Genomic DNA, 17391 nt, shown 5'->3' with positions numbered 1-17391 from the left:
CCCCCCATGGTAAGCCCTGCTAAAAAGGAACATTTACACGTTGCTGACAATCAAGAGATATTAGGTCGCGCGGCTGCGGTTTTGGATTTCTATATGAAGTCCAGGGAAAATTCTTTTGGTAATTGCATCACTCGCTGGCGGCACCTGGGCCAGTAGCTCCGAGCACACAATTTGGAGGCATTTTGGGGGCGCTGCTCGTGTCCAAAGTGGTTCAGTTGCCTCCGGGGTCGATATCGCGTGGCGGCACAAAGGAGCATACCCACATGGCTCTGTGCTTAAATATCATCGGCACAGGGCAGATCCGGAAGTCCTGCCCCATTGGCTTTCCCGGGCTTCCTGCATAGTCTAAAAACCGGCTGTTGCCTCTCTGTGTTCAAAAAGAAAGAGTTGAGAGAGAAAAGACCATACCCCGCTGGCGGCGCCTGGGCCAGTAGCTCCGAGCACACAGTTTGGAGGCATTTTGGGGGCGCCGCTCGTGTCCAAAGTGGTTCAGTTGCCTCTGGAGTCGATCTCGCGTGGCGGCACCTGGGGGTGTTTTTTTTTTTTTATGCTTTTTGGGACACACCTGGCAATGCATAGGGGTTACTCCTGGCTCATGGACTCAGGAATTAGTACTGGCAGTGCTAGGGGGACCACATGGGATGCTCAGAATGGAACCTGGGTCAGTTGTGTGCAAGGGAAACGCCCTACCTGCTGTGCTGTCACTCTAGCTCCTCCTTGTATTTTCTGACAAGCTTTCCACCTATCCAGAAGCAGTGGTGCTTCTGTAATTATAAATACCTCTCTAGTTTCTGAGGAAACTGACTTTTAAAACATTTACTGGTGTGATGAAATTACCTGGCAAGCTACCGAGACTTTCCTGCCCACATGGGAGAACCTTGCAAACTGCCCATGTAGTATTCATATGCCAAACACAGTAACAATGCTGGGTCTCAGTCCCCTGACCCTGAAAGAGCCTCCAATGTGGCATCATTGGGAAGGACGAGTACAGAGAGGCTGCTAAAATCTCAGGGCTAGGACAAATGGAGACATTAGTAAGACTGCTCGACGATCAACGGGATGATGATGATGATGATGATGATGATGATGATGATGATGATGATGATGATGATGATGATGATGATGATGAAAAAGTTAGAAAATTAACAAACAAGTTTCTCTTTCCAACATCCATATTTTTTATCCCATCGCTTCCCAAGCTTAAACACACACTGGTGTTCCCTGGAACTTTTGAAACATGTGATTCTGATGGTGTGTATCTGCCTGGGATCTGGAGTTCTTTTTTTCTCATACACTCTGTGGGGTGATAATGTGAGTTGAAAGGTTACATTTGGATGGAGCTAAAGGTGATCATGCTCAGTGAAGTCAGAAGGAAAGGGATAGATACAGGATGCTCTCTGACATATGTGGGATGCAGAACTGGTCCACACAGCTGAGGTTGTTGGTCTGGGGAAGGTTGTAAAGGAGAAACTTGGGGACCTTGGGAGAGGGAAGTGGGCATACTGCTGATGGATGTGGTGTTGGAATTACAATACATACACTGTCATTATCAGTACTATAAATCAGTTGTTTAATCAAGAGAGACTCTTGCCCACACACCTGGCTCTCTTCTCCGGGGCCCCTCAGAGGGGATGGGCTCCAGCTTCCCTCCCTGCCCTGATCAGAGCTCCCGGTGGCCGAAGACCTCCAGAACCTAGCCACAGCCATGCTCAAGGCCCCTCTCCACACATTCAGACAAGCCTTGCCCGTGCATGAAAGTACTGGCAGAGGAACCCAGGTGTGTGTAAACCCATCAACGGCCAACATCCAGAGACTTAAAAGCAAGCTCCCAGAAGCGATATCTTATAACCTACTTCTCCCTCGGGAGAAACTAGCAAGCTACTGAGAGTTTCCTGCTCACATGGGACAGCCTCGCAAGCTTCCCATGGTGTATTCATCTGCCAAAGCCAGTAACAAGCTGGATCTCATTCCCCTGACCCTGAAAGAGCCTCCAATGTGGCATCCTTGGGAAGGCCGAGTAGAGAGAGGCTTCTAAAATCTCAGGGCTAGGATGAATGGAGAGGCTACTGAGCCCGCTCGAGAAATCGATGATCAACGGGATTTCGTGATTCGTGATTTGTGAATCAAGATCAATTGTTTAATTTTTTCCATTTTTCAATTGTTTTTAATTAATCACTGTTAGATACAGTTACAGACTTACAGACTTACAGACTTTTGTGATTAAGTTTCAGTCATACAATGATGGAGTCCCTATCCCTCCACCAGTAAGATGCATTTGAATTATTTTTAAAGAAAGATTACATTTCAAATAGCCAGTTTATCTCACTAATAGGAGAGCATATTTTATGAAAATAAATTATGTTTGTAAAAATAGTGTAACAGGTGGGGCATTTGCTTTGCTTGTGACCGCTCCAGGTTCAATTCCCGGGACCCCATGTGGTCCCTCAAGCACCACCAGGAATAATTCCTGAGTGTAGTGCCAGGTGTAACCACTGAGTATTGCTAGTTGTGGCAAAAAATACAAAAATTCTTTTTTACACATATTAAAGCACGCATTAAGAATGTTTTTTCATTTTTTTTATTGATTCACAGTTACAAGATTGTTCATGACTGTGTTTTAGTTATATAATGTTGCAATACCCATCCCTTTACCAGTGTACATTTTCCACTAACAGTGTCGTCAGTGTCCCCAGTTTTTCTCCAGCCCCTGCCTGCACGCTCTCTCGCTCTCTCTCTCCCCCTCTCTGTCTCCCCCTCTCTCCCCCGCCCTCTCTCCCCCTTTTGGGCATTGTGCTTTGCAATACAGATGTTTAAAGGTTATCGTGCATATTCCTTTACCTACTTTCAACACTCAGTTTTTGTCCAGAGTGATCATTTCTAACTATTATTGTCATTCTGGTCCCTTCTCTGTCTTAACTGCCGTTACAACCCGAGTGCCCGAGAACAGACCGCTGGATAAGGAAACTCGTTCATCTGCACAATGGAATATGTGTTATGAAGCTATGAAGCTGTTAGGAAAAATGAAGTCATGAGATTTGCATTAAAATGAATAGTTATGGAGAGCATCAGGCCAAGTGAAACGAGTTAGAAAAAAAGGGGCATACACAGAATCTGGAAAAAACCCGAATGCCCCAGAACGGATGACTGGTTGAGGAAACTTTGGTACATCTATACAATGGAATACTATGCAGCTGTTAGAAAAAAGGAGGTCAAGAATTTTGTAGTCAAGTGGATGGGCATGAAAAGTTTCATGCTGAGTGAAATGAGTCAGAAGGAGAGAGACAGACATAGAAAGATTGCACTCATCTATGGTATATAGAATAACAGAGTGGGAGACTAACACCCAAGAACTGTAGAAATAAGTACCAGGAGGTTGACTCCATGGCTTCGAGGCTGGCCTCACGTTCCGGAGAAAGGTCAACTCAGAGAAGCGATCACCAACTACATTGTAGTCGAAGGCCATGTGGGGGAAGGGAGTTGCGGGCTGAATGAGGGCTAGAGACTGAGCACAGCGGCCACTCAACACCTTTATTGCAAACCACAACAGCTAATTAGAGAGAGAAAACAGAAGGGAATGCCTTGCCACAGTGGCAGGGTGGGGTGGGGGGGAGATGGGATTGGGGAGGGTGGGAGGGACACTGGGTTTACGGGTGGTGGAGAACGGGCACTGGTGAAGGGATGGGTTCCAAACTTTGTATGAGGGAAGTATAAGCACAAAAGTGTATAAATCTGTAACTGTACCCTCACGGTGATTCTCTAATTAAAAATAAATAAATTAAAAAAAAAAAAAGGGGCATACAGAATAACTGCACTCATTTGTGGGACATTAAAAAAAGATTATATGAGACTAATATCCAAGACCAGGTAAAATAGGGGCCAGGAGAACTGGTCACTGGTTGTAAAGTCATACTTTAATTCAAGTTCTGACTCCAAAAACTTTTTCAGCCTTCTGTAACCTTAGGAAAATAATGATTTTATTTTACCTATTCTGGAAAAAAACTACTGATAGTACCTAATTAATATTGTGCTGAACGTAATGATCAAATTCAGGTCTGTAAAGTTTAATGACACAGGTTACACATAAAAACAGGATCTAAGGAGAGACTTTAGGTCATGGACTTTTTCCTACGGAAAATGAGATTTGTTGTCATAAGTAAAAGCATGCAGCTGTGAGGCGCTAGCCTAAACACTCTCGTGGTATATTGATTGAGAAAATATTACTAATGTCTAGCCTTACAAAAAAAAAACCAGTTATATGGCTGGAAAGATAGTGCAGAATATTAAGGCACTTTCCTTGCAGCTGGTACAAGTCTCTGGCCCCACATCTGGTCCCTCAAGCACCACCGGAGTTACTCTAGAACCCAGAATCCAAAACCAGGAATAGGCCCTGAGCACTACTGGATGTGACTCAAACACTCACCCACCCTCAAAAACAAACAAACAAACAAAAAACAAATGTCAGGGTACAACAAGTTGAATCTTGAGCTATTGAACCTCAAGAAAGAAATTAGTTATCTAGAAATGGGCTTCCTCTCACAATCCAATTTATAAATGTAGGAATAATGTTCCTGTGTATTTAATAATGGCTTGGGATAAACTCTTCTAGTCATTAGAAGTAACATTAAACTCTAGCACTCTATTTAAAAAAGCATTTTAGCATTTTATATTCTAGGTCCCAATTTTCCTCTGTGGTAAGGGGAAATTATTCTGCCAGCATTACATTGCAAGGAAGAAAAAGAATAAATTTATATGCAACTGACTTTGACTAGCTTATTTTAAAAAAAACTATTAAACTCAGCTTCCTCTTATTATCTCTTGAGTACTAGAAACTCCCAGTTTCTCCATAAATTTGTAATATTCAGAGGTGAGGCAACCTGTTACAGTTACTGAGGTATAGTTTTAAAAAGTTCAAATATGATGGATGCATCTATGTGTGAACATAGTTATACAATGTAAACATAGATACACATGTGAGATCACTTTTATGTGCCTGTATGTATGCTTGTGTATTATATGAATGCATCTATGATTAGTCAAAATATATGTAATTTAAAAATCCTGTGAACAGGGTCAGAGAGATAGTACAGCAGGTGGGGCACTCGCCTTGCATACAGTCAGTCTGGGTTCAATTCCCAGCACTATTATCCCCAAGCCATTTTGCATGATACCTTATAGTTCCATCCACACAGTAGCAAATTGCTTGATTGCATCTTCACCACTGTCCTGTAGCACTGTTGTCCCTTGCTCATCGATTTGCTCAAGTGGGCACCAGTAACGTCTCCATTGTGAGACATGTTACTGTTTTTGGTATATCTAATATGCGACGGGGAGCTTGCCAGGCTCTGCCATGCTAGCGGGATACTCTCGGTAACTTGCTGGGCTCTCCGAGAGGGATGGAGGAATCGAACCCGGCTCTCTGAGTGCAAGGCAAACTCCCTACCCGCTGTGCTATTGCTGAAAATATCGCTGAAAGATTGCATCTTATGTAGATGAAATCTATGTAAGAGTGTATATAGAAAGAATATAAAGAAACATAGTAAGAAAACAGCAAATAGCCAAAGGCGGCAGAATCTGAGACTTGGTATGCAGAAATGAACTAACTTTGAGGGGGTGGGTCACATATGGACAGGAGGGGCCCTTGGGACGTTGGTGTTGGGAAGTGGACACTGATACAGTGTAGTGTTGAAACATTGCATGTACAAAGCTCTGCCACTAGAAGCACTGTAAAGTAGTGGGCCTCAATAAAAGTGAGGGAAAAATCATTCAGACTAGAGACCGTTGCATATATAATATTGCATATTGTTTCACCCCTTTTTTCAAATATTATCTTTCTGCCAATTAAAAATGTATTTATGTTGGTATTCATAAAATTGTTGAACTTGGATATTCTTTAACACAGGACAATAAATTGTGTTTACCATTATTTTAGTTTAGAGCTCTCCACCCCCACCTCCCTTCTTAGGAGAGTCCAATGCAGGGGGAAAGAGTATTTATGGGCTCCTTTATGCAAAGAACAGCTCCTTGAGCCAACATGGAGGAAGAACTTATGAAGCCATTCCATCTTGGACGGCATATTTTACTGAGAAACTGCTAGAATTTAATGCTTTGATAATAATTCTGTGAGTCTCTTGCCCCTGCACCTGGCTGTCTTCACTGGGGCCCCTCAGAGGTGGCAGGTTGAGTTTCCCTCCCCACCCCGAGCAGAGCCCTGCCAGTTGAATACCTCCAGGATCCAGCCACAGCCGTGCTCAAAGCCATGCTCTACGTGTTTGGACGAACCTCACGCATTAAAGAACCAGCAGAGGAACCCAGGTGTGCGGGACCCGGGGCCGAGATCTCCAAGGCTGCTCGGATCAGGACTGGGCCTCTTCCACCCAGATCCCCCATTTTCCAGTAGCTAGGTAGTTACACCCAGAATCTGCCCCCCGCTCCCCGGCGCCATGTAATCCTATCAACAGCCAACATCCAGAGACTATAAAGCCAAGCTTCATGGCCACGCAACATCTGACAGCCTAGTTGTCCCTCTTGGAGAACGTGGCAAGCTACCGAGAGTTTACTACCCACACGGGGGAGCGCCTGTCAAGCTCCCGTGGCATATTCATATGCCAAATACACTAACAATGATGGGTCCCATTCCCCTGAGCCTGAAGAGCGTCTAATATGGCACCGTTGGGAAGGAGTAAAGAGAGGCTGCTGAAATCTCAGGGCTTGGATGAATGGAGGCATTACTGGGCCAAATCGTTGATCAACCGGATGACAGTGACAGTGACAGTGATTATTTTAGCTTATTTGATTCGTTTTTATTTGTTACTTTGTTTTGTTTTGGGGCCACCCCTGACTGTGCTCAGAGCTAATTCCTGGCACTGTGCTCAGGGATCACTCCTGGAGGGTTCAAGGGACCGTATGGCGGTGGGGCTGGGGATTGAACCAGGGTTGATCACATGCAAGGGAGACTCTGCCTTCTGCACCCTGCTGCGCTATCTCTCTGGCCTCTAACTTATAAGTTTTAAGGCTAAAACTACATTTGTTGAGAAGGCAAAAATTGAACTTCCACTGTGCCTACTTAAATTTATCTTAATGTCAATCATGAAGATTGAAGAGATGTTTTTTTTTTTCAGATTCTAAAATGTCAGATAAATACCTCACTGGCCAACCCCCACTACATCCACTACCCAGCCATCGCCACGCTCCAGGCCACTCTCCAGACTGCTTTGCGGCCATGACACACCATAAGACACTTAATACCCATTATTCCCACACCATATTTGATGGGGTTCAAATATGGTGTGAACCTTGGTAACACCTCTAAGGGTGATTGGAGGCCGCCCTAAAAGCCTCCATCCCTCTTGGAGAGCCCAGCAAGCTACTGAGAGTATTCTGCCTATATGGCAGAGCCTAGCAAGCTACCCGTGGTATATTCGATATGCCAACAACAGTAACAGCAATCAGCCTCATTCACCTGACACCAAAAGAGCCCCCAATACAGCAGCGCTAAGAAAGATGAGCAAGGAGAGTCTGAAAAATATCTCAGGGACGAACTAGACTGCCAAAATGAAGAAAGACTAAAATGATTGTCTGTACTTTCAATGCACGTACACTGGCATCTGAAGCATCCATCAAGGAACTGATGGTGCAGGCGCAGAAGATCAAGTACAACATCATTGGTCTGACGGAAACGAGAAGATATCAATCACATTACGCCATTTTCGACACTGGAGAATTGTTCCTCAGAATATGCGACAACAGAGGCGTCGGTGGTGTTGGTGTTCTTGTCAACACGAACTTGACCATGAGCATTGATTCATTCGAATGCCTAACAACCTGAATCGGACGATTATGCTTGAATAGATGTGGCTCACTGCCTGCAGTTTCTATCTTCATCATCTACGCACCAACTTCCAACTACAATGAAGAAGAAATTGATAGGTTCTACATGGAACTGGAGAAGTTCTATAAAGAAGACCACACCTTCTACAACATTCACCAATGTTGTTGGTGATTTTAGTGCCAAGATAGGTCCAAGAAGGTCGCCCGAAGAACTCCACATTGGGACCCATGACCTAGAATGGAACGATCAGGGTGAGAGACTGTCTGAATTCATCATGTCGACCAAGACCATCCATGGTAACTCACAGTTCCAGAAGGCCGAATCTAAACGCTGGACATGGGAGTCTTCCGGTGGACAGTTCCACAATGAAATTGACCACATCATATTCAATCAAAGGTTTTGCCTGACTGATGTTGCTGTTGTCTCAAAGTTCCAAACGGGATCGGACCACCATCTCCTACATGCAAAATTCTACTTCAAAGAGTGGGGAGAAAGGTCTGCAAAATTTAAGTCTAAGAAGGCAACTTCTAGGATGACCACCAACTGGGAGCTCTTTGGCACTATTGCAGCAACATGGGAAGATGCCATCCTTGACAACATCGATGAGGAATACGATCAACTGGTTCTGCACCTCCATGACTGTGCGAAGAATGCCGAGAGTGAGAAAGCCACAAACAGACGTCGGTCTTCGGAAACTCTCGAGCTCATTCGTCAACATAGTTTGGCGTGAGTCTCAGGCAACCACAAGCTAACGTCCGAGCTCACAAAGCTGTGCAGAGATGCGATAAAGAAAGACCTCAAAGAGAGAAGAGCAGCAGTGTTGGCCAATACAGCCGAAGCCAGGAAAAGTATTCACAACACTCGCGTATCCTTCGCCAACTACAAGACCAAGATAACTGCCCTCGACATCCTGATGTATCTATCACATCTTCCAGAAAGGCAATGGAGAGGATTATTCACGACTTGTACTCGGATCTCCTTAACAGCCATGTCCACCTGCCCACATACCGAATTTCACAGGATGGATATGTCCTTCCCAACGTCCTCCCTTTCGAAATCCAACATGCCATTTCGTTGGTAAAGACGCGTACAGCACCTGGTCTGGACAAGGTCAGACCTGAACACCTGAAGAATCTGCCGCCAGTATTCATCAATTCACTGCTCTTTACACGCCACTTGTCTGAATGCAAGGTTCTGTCTCAGTGGAAAACCAGTAGGACCGTTCTGTTTTACAAGAAGGGAGACATCCACGACATCAGCAACTATCGCCCAATCTGCCTGCTGTCTGTCATCTAAAAGTTGTTCACTCATGTCATCCTGGATAGAATAGGCAGAGCACTAGACGAAGGGCAACCATGCAAGCAAGCTGTGTTCCGAAGTATGATCGACCATATCCACACAGTGACCAAACTCATTGAAGTTTCTCGAGAGTTCAAGATGCCTCTCTGTCTAACGTTCATCATTCATCAACTTAAAGAAGGCCTTTGATTCTGTTGAGACTGAAGCAGTCATCGAAGCCCTGGCCAAACAGGGCATTCAAACTAGTATATCAAAATCCTTCTCGAGCTGTATTGTGGATTCACCACCAGGATCTCACCATTCTACAAGGAAGTGATCATTGATGTAAAGAGAGGGATTTGGCAGGGTGATACCATTTCACCGAAACTCTTCAGTGCCACCCTCGAGAACATCATGCGACGACTGGAATGGGAAGGAATGGGAGTGAAGATAGACGGTTGGCAGTTACACCACCTTCGCTTCGCTGATGACATCCTTTGCATAACGCCAAACATTAGCCAAGCAGCACAAATGCTGGCCGACTTCGACCACGAGTGTGGAAAGGTTGGTTTTCAGCTAAATCTAAAGAAGATGATGTTCATGAAAAACGAACTAGTCCCTGACACTCCATTTGCTCTCAATGGAATGAACATCTCTGAATCCAGCAGCTATGTGTACCTGGGTCGAGAAATCAACATGAGGAACAACTTGGTGCCAGAACTGCGCAGGAGGAAGAGAGCAGCGTGGAATGCCTTCAAGAGTATCGAAAAAGTGGTAAGAGAACGAAGAACCTTCAACTTCGAGCACAACTTTTCGATTCCACCATTCTTCCTGCACTAACATATGCCTCAGAGACCTAGGTCCTATGCAAACAGGATGAGAATGCTATTCGTGTATGCCAAAGAGGAATCAAAAAAGCTATTCTAGGAGTATCACATCTCACTCATGTGAGAGAAGGAATCCAGAGTTCTGACCTCTGTCACGGTCAAGAATCAGGGATGCTGTCTCACTTGCCAAGGCATCAAAAATCAGATGAGCCGGTCATGTAATGCGATTCAGAGATGACCGCTGGACTAGAGCTGTTACCAACTGGTTTCAGTGGGACGTCAGAATACCACGTGGCCACCCACCAACTAGATGGTCAGATTTCTTCATCAAATCCCTGAATGAATGATTTGAGGCTCTTCCTGTTCCCGGAGCGAGCAGATATCATTGGGCTGCTCTGACACACGACAGGGACAAATGTCAACGTTGCTGGCGCCCGCTCAAGCAAATCGAAGATCAACGGGATGACAAGTGATACAAGTGAAAATGTTCTGAGGTACTGAATATCAGAAGTACACTCTTTTCCTCTTTTTCTTCCCTCCCCCTCTTGGGGGGGCATGCCTGACTGTGCTTAAGGCTTACTCCTGGCTGTGTGCTCAGAGACCACTCCTGGTGAGGATCAGGGAACTATATAGGATGCTGAGGATCAAACCTAGGTTGGTTGTGTGCAAAGCAAGAACCCTACCAGCTAGACTATCTCCTATGTCCCCTGCATGTGACTTTTACAGTTGTTTTTATGTTCTTCAGATAGATCCTATAACTAGTTAGAGAAGCAAGGAATTACAATTGTCTGAGCATTTATTATTTCCTTATTTTTTATGTGTAAAGCGTATAAAATTTATGTTTTCTCATCTCTTCCTGTAAGATATATTTATATATTATTTCAGTCTCATTAATTATACTTCTGAGAATTTCAGTTGCAGTAAAACATGGAGATGAGTACAGACTTACCCACAGTTTTTGTTTTTTCTCCTGGGAAAAAGGTTAGAGAGTTTTTAGTTGTATCATGTTAAGCATAATTATGGTTTTATTGTCTTTGAGATTAGGTATGGTTTAAAAAGATGCTTGTGAACACCAAGTTGACAAAGGTAAACTGCAATTTTTTTAATTATTTTTTTTATTTTTTACTTTTTGGGTCACACTGGGTAATGCACAGGGGTTACTCCTGGCTCTGCACTCAGGAATTACTCCTTCCTGGCGGTGCCCAGGGGACCATATGGGATGCTGGGAATCGAACCTGGGTAAGCCACATGCAAGGCAAATGCCCTACCCGCTGTGCTATCGCTCCAGCCCGTGATGGTTAATTCTAAGTCAACTTGTTTTAACCACAGAGCCCAGATACTTGGTTAAATGTTGTTCTGGATGCTTCTGTGAGAATGTCTTGCGATGAGATTTAGCCTCCTGTCACAATAATATGACCTGAATTTACCTCTCCAAAGTTCCTATCTTTATATTTTTATAACCATATCTGAGCATAATTATAATGTGATATATTGGTGTTAGGATTCAAACATAAGGGTTTTGAAGGGAACACAGTTTTTGCTCAAAGCAAATAGTATAGTGGTAGTAGCTCGGATAGTTCTTCCGAAGTGAGAGTTAAGTAAGTTAATTCAGTTACTAAGTTTAATGCCCATCACATTGCAATAGCAACGTAACTATCAGATTTGTTTCTTCCAATAGCTTCTTTAGTTGAACAGTTCTATGAAATTAGCATAAACAATACATGTTGAACTTGGGGCTCTGTACATCTCATTTTTAGTGTTATATTAAGAAAATAAATTTTGACATCACTTTTCTAGGAAATGGCATAGGGCTAATGATCACTGGTAGACATTTTTGCAAAAAGAAATTCTCTAATGTTTCAAGAAAGTCAAAATCAGGCAGAAGAATTTAGGGGTTGTGTTATTAATGCTAAAAAATAAAACCTGAAATCAAAATCATGTTTTAAATTTGCAAACAAATTTGGATATGTGAAGGGAGCCAACTGCATGTTTTATTTAAGACTTACCAGGCTGCATAGTAGGTGTAAATGTGTTTTTCACTTTTGTATGCACTAAGAGTTCAATAGTGAATAAAACAACCTTCTTTCTCAGAGCCAGTAGTCTAGTGAAAGTCTATGACATAAAAAAAAGACAAAGAAATATCTAATAGGATAGCAGAAAGTACAAGGAAGAAAACGATTGCAAGACAAATGGATCAAGTAGAACTATCTGACACAGAATGAACAATGATTGCCTCTTTGTGTCCATGATACATGAGCAGAGAATTGAACTGGTGATAAAGCTGCCATGTAGTGACAGGAAAAGGCACATCTCAGGAGAGGAAAATGCTCTAAGAAAATGCCACACTTGGAGAATTCAAGAATAACAGGGACACTGTTATAGCTTGAGTGAAGTGAGAAAGAATGCAGGGAGAGAGATTGAGAAGTCACAGATGACAGTTGGGAAGCGTCACTGGCCTTGTAAGAACTTGAGGATCTTATTTTTAAATCTTCATTGGTGAGTTTCTAAACACAGAGGAGATGGACTGCCATTTGTGACACAGAGGTCTCCTGCTAAGGTTAGGGGGTGGAGTGAGAAAGGGATGCCTTACGAGGTCAGTACAGTAGTCTGTGGAGAGGTGATGGAGACATGATGACAGGTAGTCAGATGCTCAGGGAAACTAATAGATCATTCCCTTTGTTTTCCTGGCCACACCCAGTGGTGCTCAGGTTTTGGTGGTTCTGCATCCAGAAATCACTGATGGTGAGGCTTGGAGAATCTAGGTGGCGCTGAGGTTTGAACCCAGGTCAGCTCCATGCACGTCAAGAAGCTTACCTGCTGTGCTCTTGCTCTGGCCTCTCATTTCCTATTCTATGCTAATTCTATTAAATGTTTATGCTTGACAGCAGGTATGTTGTCTAACCCAGAAGTGCTCAGTCCTCACTCCTGTCTGTGCTCATTGTGCTCAGGGATCACTCCTAGTGGGACAAGGAGGGAATGTGTGATACAACTACCTTACCCCTTGCTATCGCTCCAGTCCTTATGAAATTATTTTTAAATTAAAAATTTTTAATTATGGATATTTTTTAAAGTTTTATTAGCCTCAAAGCCATCAAGAAAACACACTATTATGTGTTTATGATATTTCTAAGGTAAAAGCTACATGAAGTGGCCTGATGCATGAAGACCACTCCAAATATTGTAGCTGTTATTTTACTAAAACTGTATTTTAATCTCAATTCATTTTTTGTTTATTTTTGTTTAAGGGCAACAGCCAGCCAGATGCTCAGGGGTCACTCCTGGTGGGGCTTAGAAAACCAAATAGGATGCTGGGGCTCAAACTTGAGTTAGCTGCATGCAAGGCAAAATGCATAATCCTTTGGATTATCATTGAACTATTAATCTCAATATTCTATAATTTCTGATTTATGTGCTTTTTTAAAAAAATTTTAAACATTTATTTTATTGAATCACCATGTGATACAATTTCAAGCTTTCATGTTTGAGTTACAATCACACAATGATCAAACACCCATCCCTCCACTAGTGCGCATTCCCCACCACCAATATCCCTGGTATACCCCCCCCCTTTTCCACCCTCCCCCTGCCTCCATGGCAGACAATATTCACCATACTCTCTCTCTCCTTTTGGGCATTATGGTTTGCAATGCAGATACTGAGAGATCATCATGTTTGGTCCTTTATCTACTTTTGCCACACATCTCCCATCCCGACCAATTCCTCCGGCCATCATTTTCTTAGTGATCCCTTCTCTATTTCATCTGCCTTCTCCCCTCCGCTCATGAAACAGGCTTCCAGCTACAGGGCAAACCCCCTGGCCCTTGTTTCTACTGTCCTTGGGTATTAGTCTCGTGTTATGTTATTCTATACTCCACAAATGAGTGCAGTCCTTCTGTGTCTGTCCTTCTCTTTCTGACTCATTTCACTTAACATGATCCTCTCCATGTCTATCCATTTATAAGCAAATTTCATAACTTCATCTCTCCTAACAGCTGCATAGTATTCCATTGTGTAGATGTACCGAAGTTTTTTAAACCAGTAGTCTGTTCTCAGGCACTTGGGTTGTCTCCAGGTTTTGGCTATTGTGAACAGTGCTGCAATGAATATATAGGTACAGATGTCATTTCTACTGTGCTTTTTTGCATCCTCTGGATATATTCCCAGAAGTGGTATTGCAGGGTCATATGGAAACTCAATTTCTAGTTTTTGAAGGACAGTTCATATTGTTTTCCAGAAAGACTGGAGCAGTCGGCGTTCCCACCAACAGTAAAAGCGTCCCTTTTTCCCCATATCCATGCCGGCACTGGTTGCTTTTGTTCTTTTGAATGTGTGCCAGTCTCTGTGGTGTGAGATGATATCTCATTGTTGTTTTGATTTGCATTTCCCTGATGATTAGCGATGTGGAGCATTTTTTCATGTGCCTTTTGACCATTTGTATTTCTTTTTTGAGGAACCTTCTGTTCATCTCTTCTCCCCATTTTTTGATGGGGTTGGAGGTTGTTTTTTTAATAATTCTACTAGTGTCTTGTATATCCTGGATATTAATCCTTTATCATATGGGTATTGGTTAAAATTATTTTTCAATTCTGTGGGCTCTCTCTGTATTTTGGTCACTGTTTCTTTTGAGGTGCAGAAGGTTCTTAGTTTGATGTAGTTCCATTTGTTTATATTTGTTTCCACTAGCTTGGTCAGTGGCATTTCATCCTTAAAGATGCTTTTAGCTTCAATGTCATGGAGAGTTCTGCCTACATTTTCCTCTATGTACCTTATGGATTCATGTCTGATACTTAAGTCTTTACTCCACTTTGATATGACTTTTGTGCCTGGCATTATCCAGAGGTCAGAGTTCATTTTTTTGCAGGTAGCTATCCAGTTTTCCCAGCACCACTTCTTGAAGGGTTCCACTTCACATTTTTTGCTCCTTTGTCAAAGATTAAGTGGTCATATATTTGGGGGTCTGTGACAGAATATTCAACTCTGTTCTATTGGTCTGCTGGTCTGTTTCTAGCCCAATACCATGCTGTTATAATTGCTACTGCTTTGTAGTACAGTTTGAAGTTTGGGGTAGGTTATGCCACCCACCTTCCTTTTTCCAAGAATTACTTTAGCTATTCATGGGGGTTTATTATTCCATATAAGTTTCAGGGGTGTTTTGTCTATTTTTGCGAAAAATGTCATGGGTATCCTGATAGGGACCGCATTAAATTTCTATAGTGCTTTGGGCAGTATTTGCATTTTGAGAATGTTAATTTTCCCTATCCATGAGCAGGGGATGTGTCTCCATTTCCTAGTGTCCACTTTTATTTCTTGAAGTAGTGTCTTGTAATTTCCCTTGTATAGTTCTTTCACCTCTTTGGGTAAGCTGATTCTGAGGTACGTGATTTTATGAGGTACTATTGTGAACAGAATTGTTTTTTTTTTAATATCTCTTTCTTCTCTTTCATTATTTGTATATAAGAAAGCCATGGACTTTTTGGGTGTTGATTTTGTAGCCTGCTACTTTACTATACAATCGGATTGTTTCTAGGAGCTTTTCTGTAGAGTCTTTAGGGTTTTCTCAGTATAGTATCATATCGTCTGCAAGTAGTGATAGCTTGACTTATGTGCCTATTAAGTAAAAACTTAGTAACAGGTATCTTTTGGGCTCCTCCTTGTGCCAGTTACTCTATTGTGATAAAGTCGATGGTAGCAAAGGTAGACATCATCTCGACTCACTAGCTCCCACATTTCTAAAGTATAAGCACAGAAATGTTAGAAATAAATACCACTTAGAAAAAAACTTAGGTGTGGTTATTATTAAAATATGAGAAAGTTAAATAAGATGGCTATATTTGATTTTGTATTCTTACCTTTTTATTGTACATTCAGAGAAGCTTGCTTTGGGGACAGATGGATAGCTCCCGGGTTGAGAGCATGTGAGAGGTCCAGACTTCATCTGCAGCACCGAATGGCCCCCCATGCCCTGCTCAAAATGACTCCCCAGCACAGATCCTGGAGTGGTCCCTGAGCACTGCTATATGTGGTTTCCAAACACAATGAGAAGATAGAAATATAAAGAAGACCCATTTGAGTAGCTTTTTGCATTTTGTTGTTAAGCAGTAGCATTGTGTTTTGTCTAGAGCATATGTACTATAGAACCCAGTAATCTGTTGTATGTTATGTAACTTTCAATACCCTTTTACGATAATGTAATCAGTCTTGTCCTTGATTAACTGTACAGTTGGGAAATGCTATTAATAGATAGGGAGAGAAACTTTATCACAGAATTGGCAGAGTTAATTTATTCCTTTTAGTTCTCAAAATTCTTTCATAAAAATAGATAACAAAGCATCTAATATATAATCTTGTTGTGAGTAGGTGGTTATACACTGAGGTATCTGACACCCTGTTGTTAAAAGATCAGAAAAATGCAAAGCCCAACTGAAAGGCTAATTGTGTTTTGTGTCACTTGTGGCACAGCAGTAAAAGAGAAGCACGGGGTGTGAGAGAAATTCTTTCTGAAGCTTGAGAGTCATTCATTTTGCATCATGTCCAAACAACTTTCATGGAGAAGAGTGCATTCGGTAGATCTTCATTCACTCACTCAAAAATTCATTCATCAAAATATTCTTGAAAACTACTGAGGCTATTTCTATGTACAAATATGTCTCCAGATCTAGGACAGAAGGCGGTGTTATTTAACATCGAAATGATTCAAACTTCTCTTTTAGCACCTCTTTTTCCCTGACTCAGCTGCTCCACTGAGATTTTCAGAAGCTGTTTGTCAAGTAGGCACATGATTCCCAGACCTTTGAATACAGTGTCACAGTAGGAAAGAAAAATGTGAGGAGGATTGATGAGGTGAAGAAAGCCATTTGGGATACTTATGGGTTGCTGCCATCACACTGTCTTTAAAACTGTATTGCTGCTGTATTTCCAATCCACAAACTGTGGCCACAGCTAAATCTAGAGGAGTACTTGAGCGACAATATGTTATTGATTCCAACATGAATAATTTATATTTCTGTACATTTGACACGTGACAATACTGTGTTGCCTTGGCAGATTTTAAAATCTATAATAATAATAATAATAATAATAATATTTCCTTCACTTTTTATTTGAGTAAGATAAAAGGCTACCAAGTCACAATATTATTTCTCAGAAAAGAAACATTGGAATGGGTGATTCTATTGGCTATATGATGTCAAAGCACTTTATATGTGACGAGTCTTTAAGTAAAATCTTAGTGCCTTGACTTTGGCTTTGTGGTACTACATAAATTTTGGGAATGCCCATGGTCTCCTATGTATTTATGGGGGGGGTCATTCCCCCCTCCCAGCACCACTGCTGTGGTTCAACTTGCCCAAAGGAATAAAATAAAATTTCAGTATGCTAAACTGATACTAGTTATACTTTAAAAACATTTCCCACACATTTATAAATTATTAGTAAAGGATTTTAATGTTTAGGAAGAAA

The sequence above is a fragment of the Sorex araneus genome, chromosome 8, assembly GCF_027595985.1.
Source record: "Sorex araneus isolate mSorAra2 chromosome 8, mSorAra2.pri, whole genome shotgun sequence".
NCBI classification, from domain to species: domain Eukaryota; kingdom Metazoa; phylum Chordata; class Mammalia; order Eulipotyphla; family Soricidae; genus Sorex; species Sorex araneus.
This window is presented reverse-complemented; position numbering follows the sequence as displayed.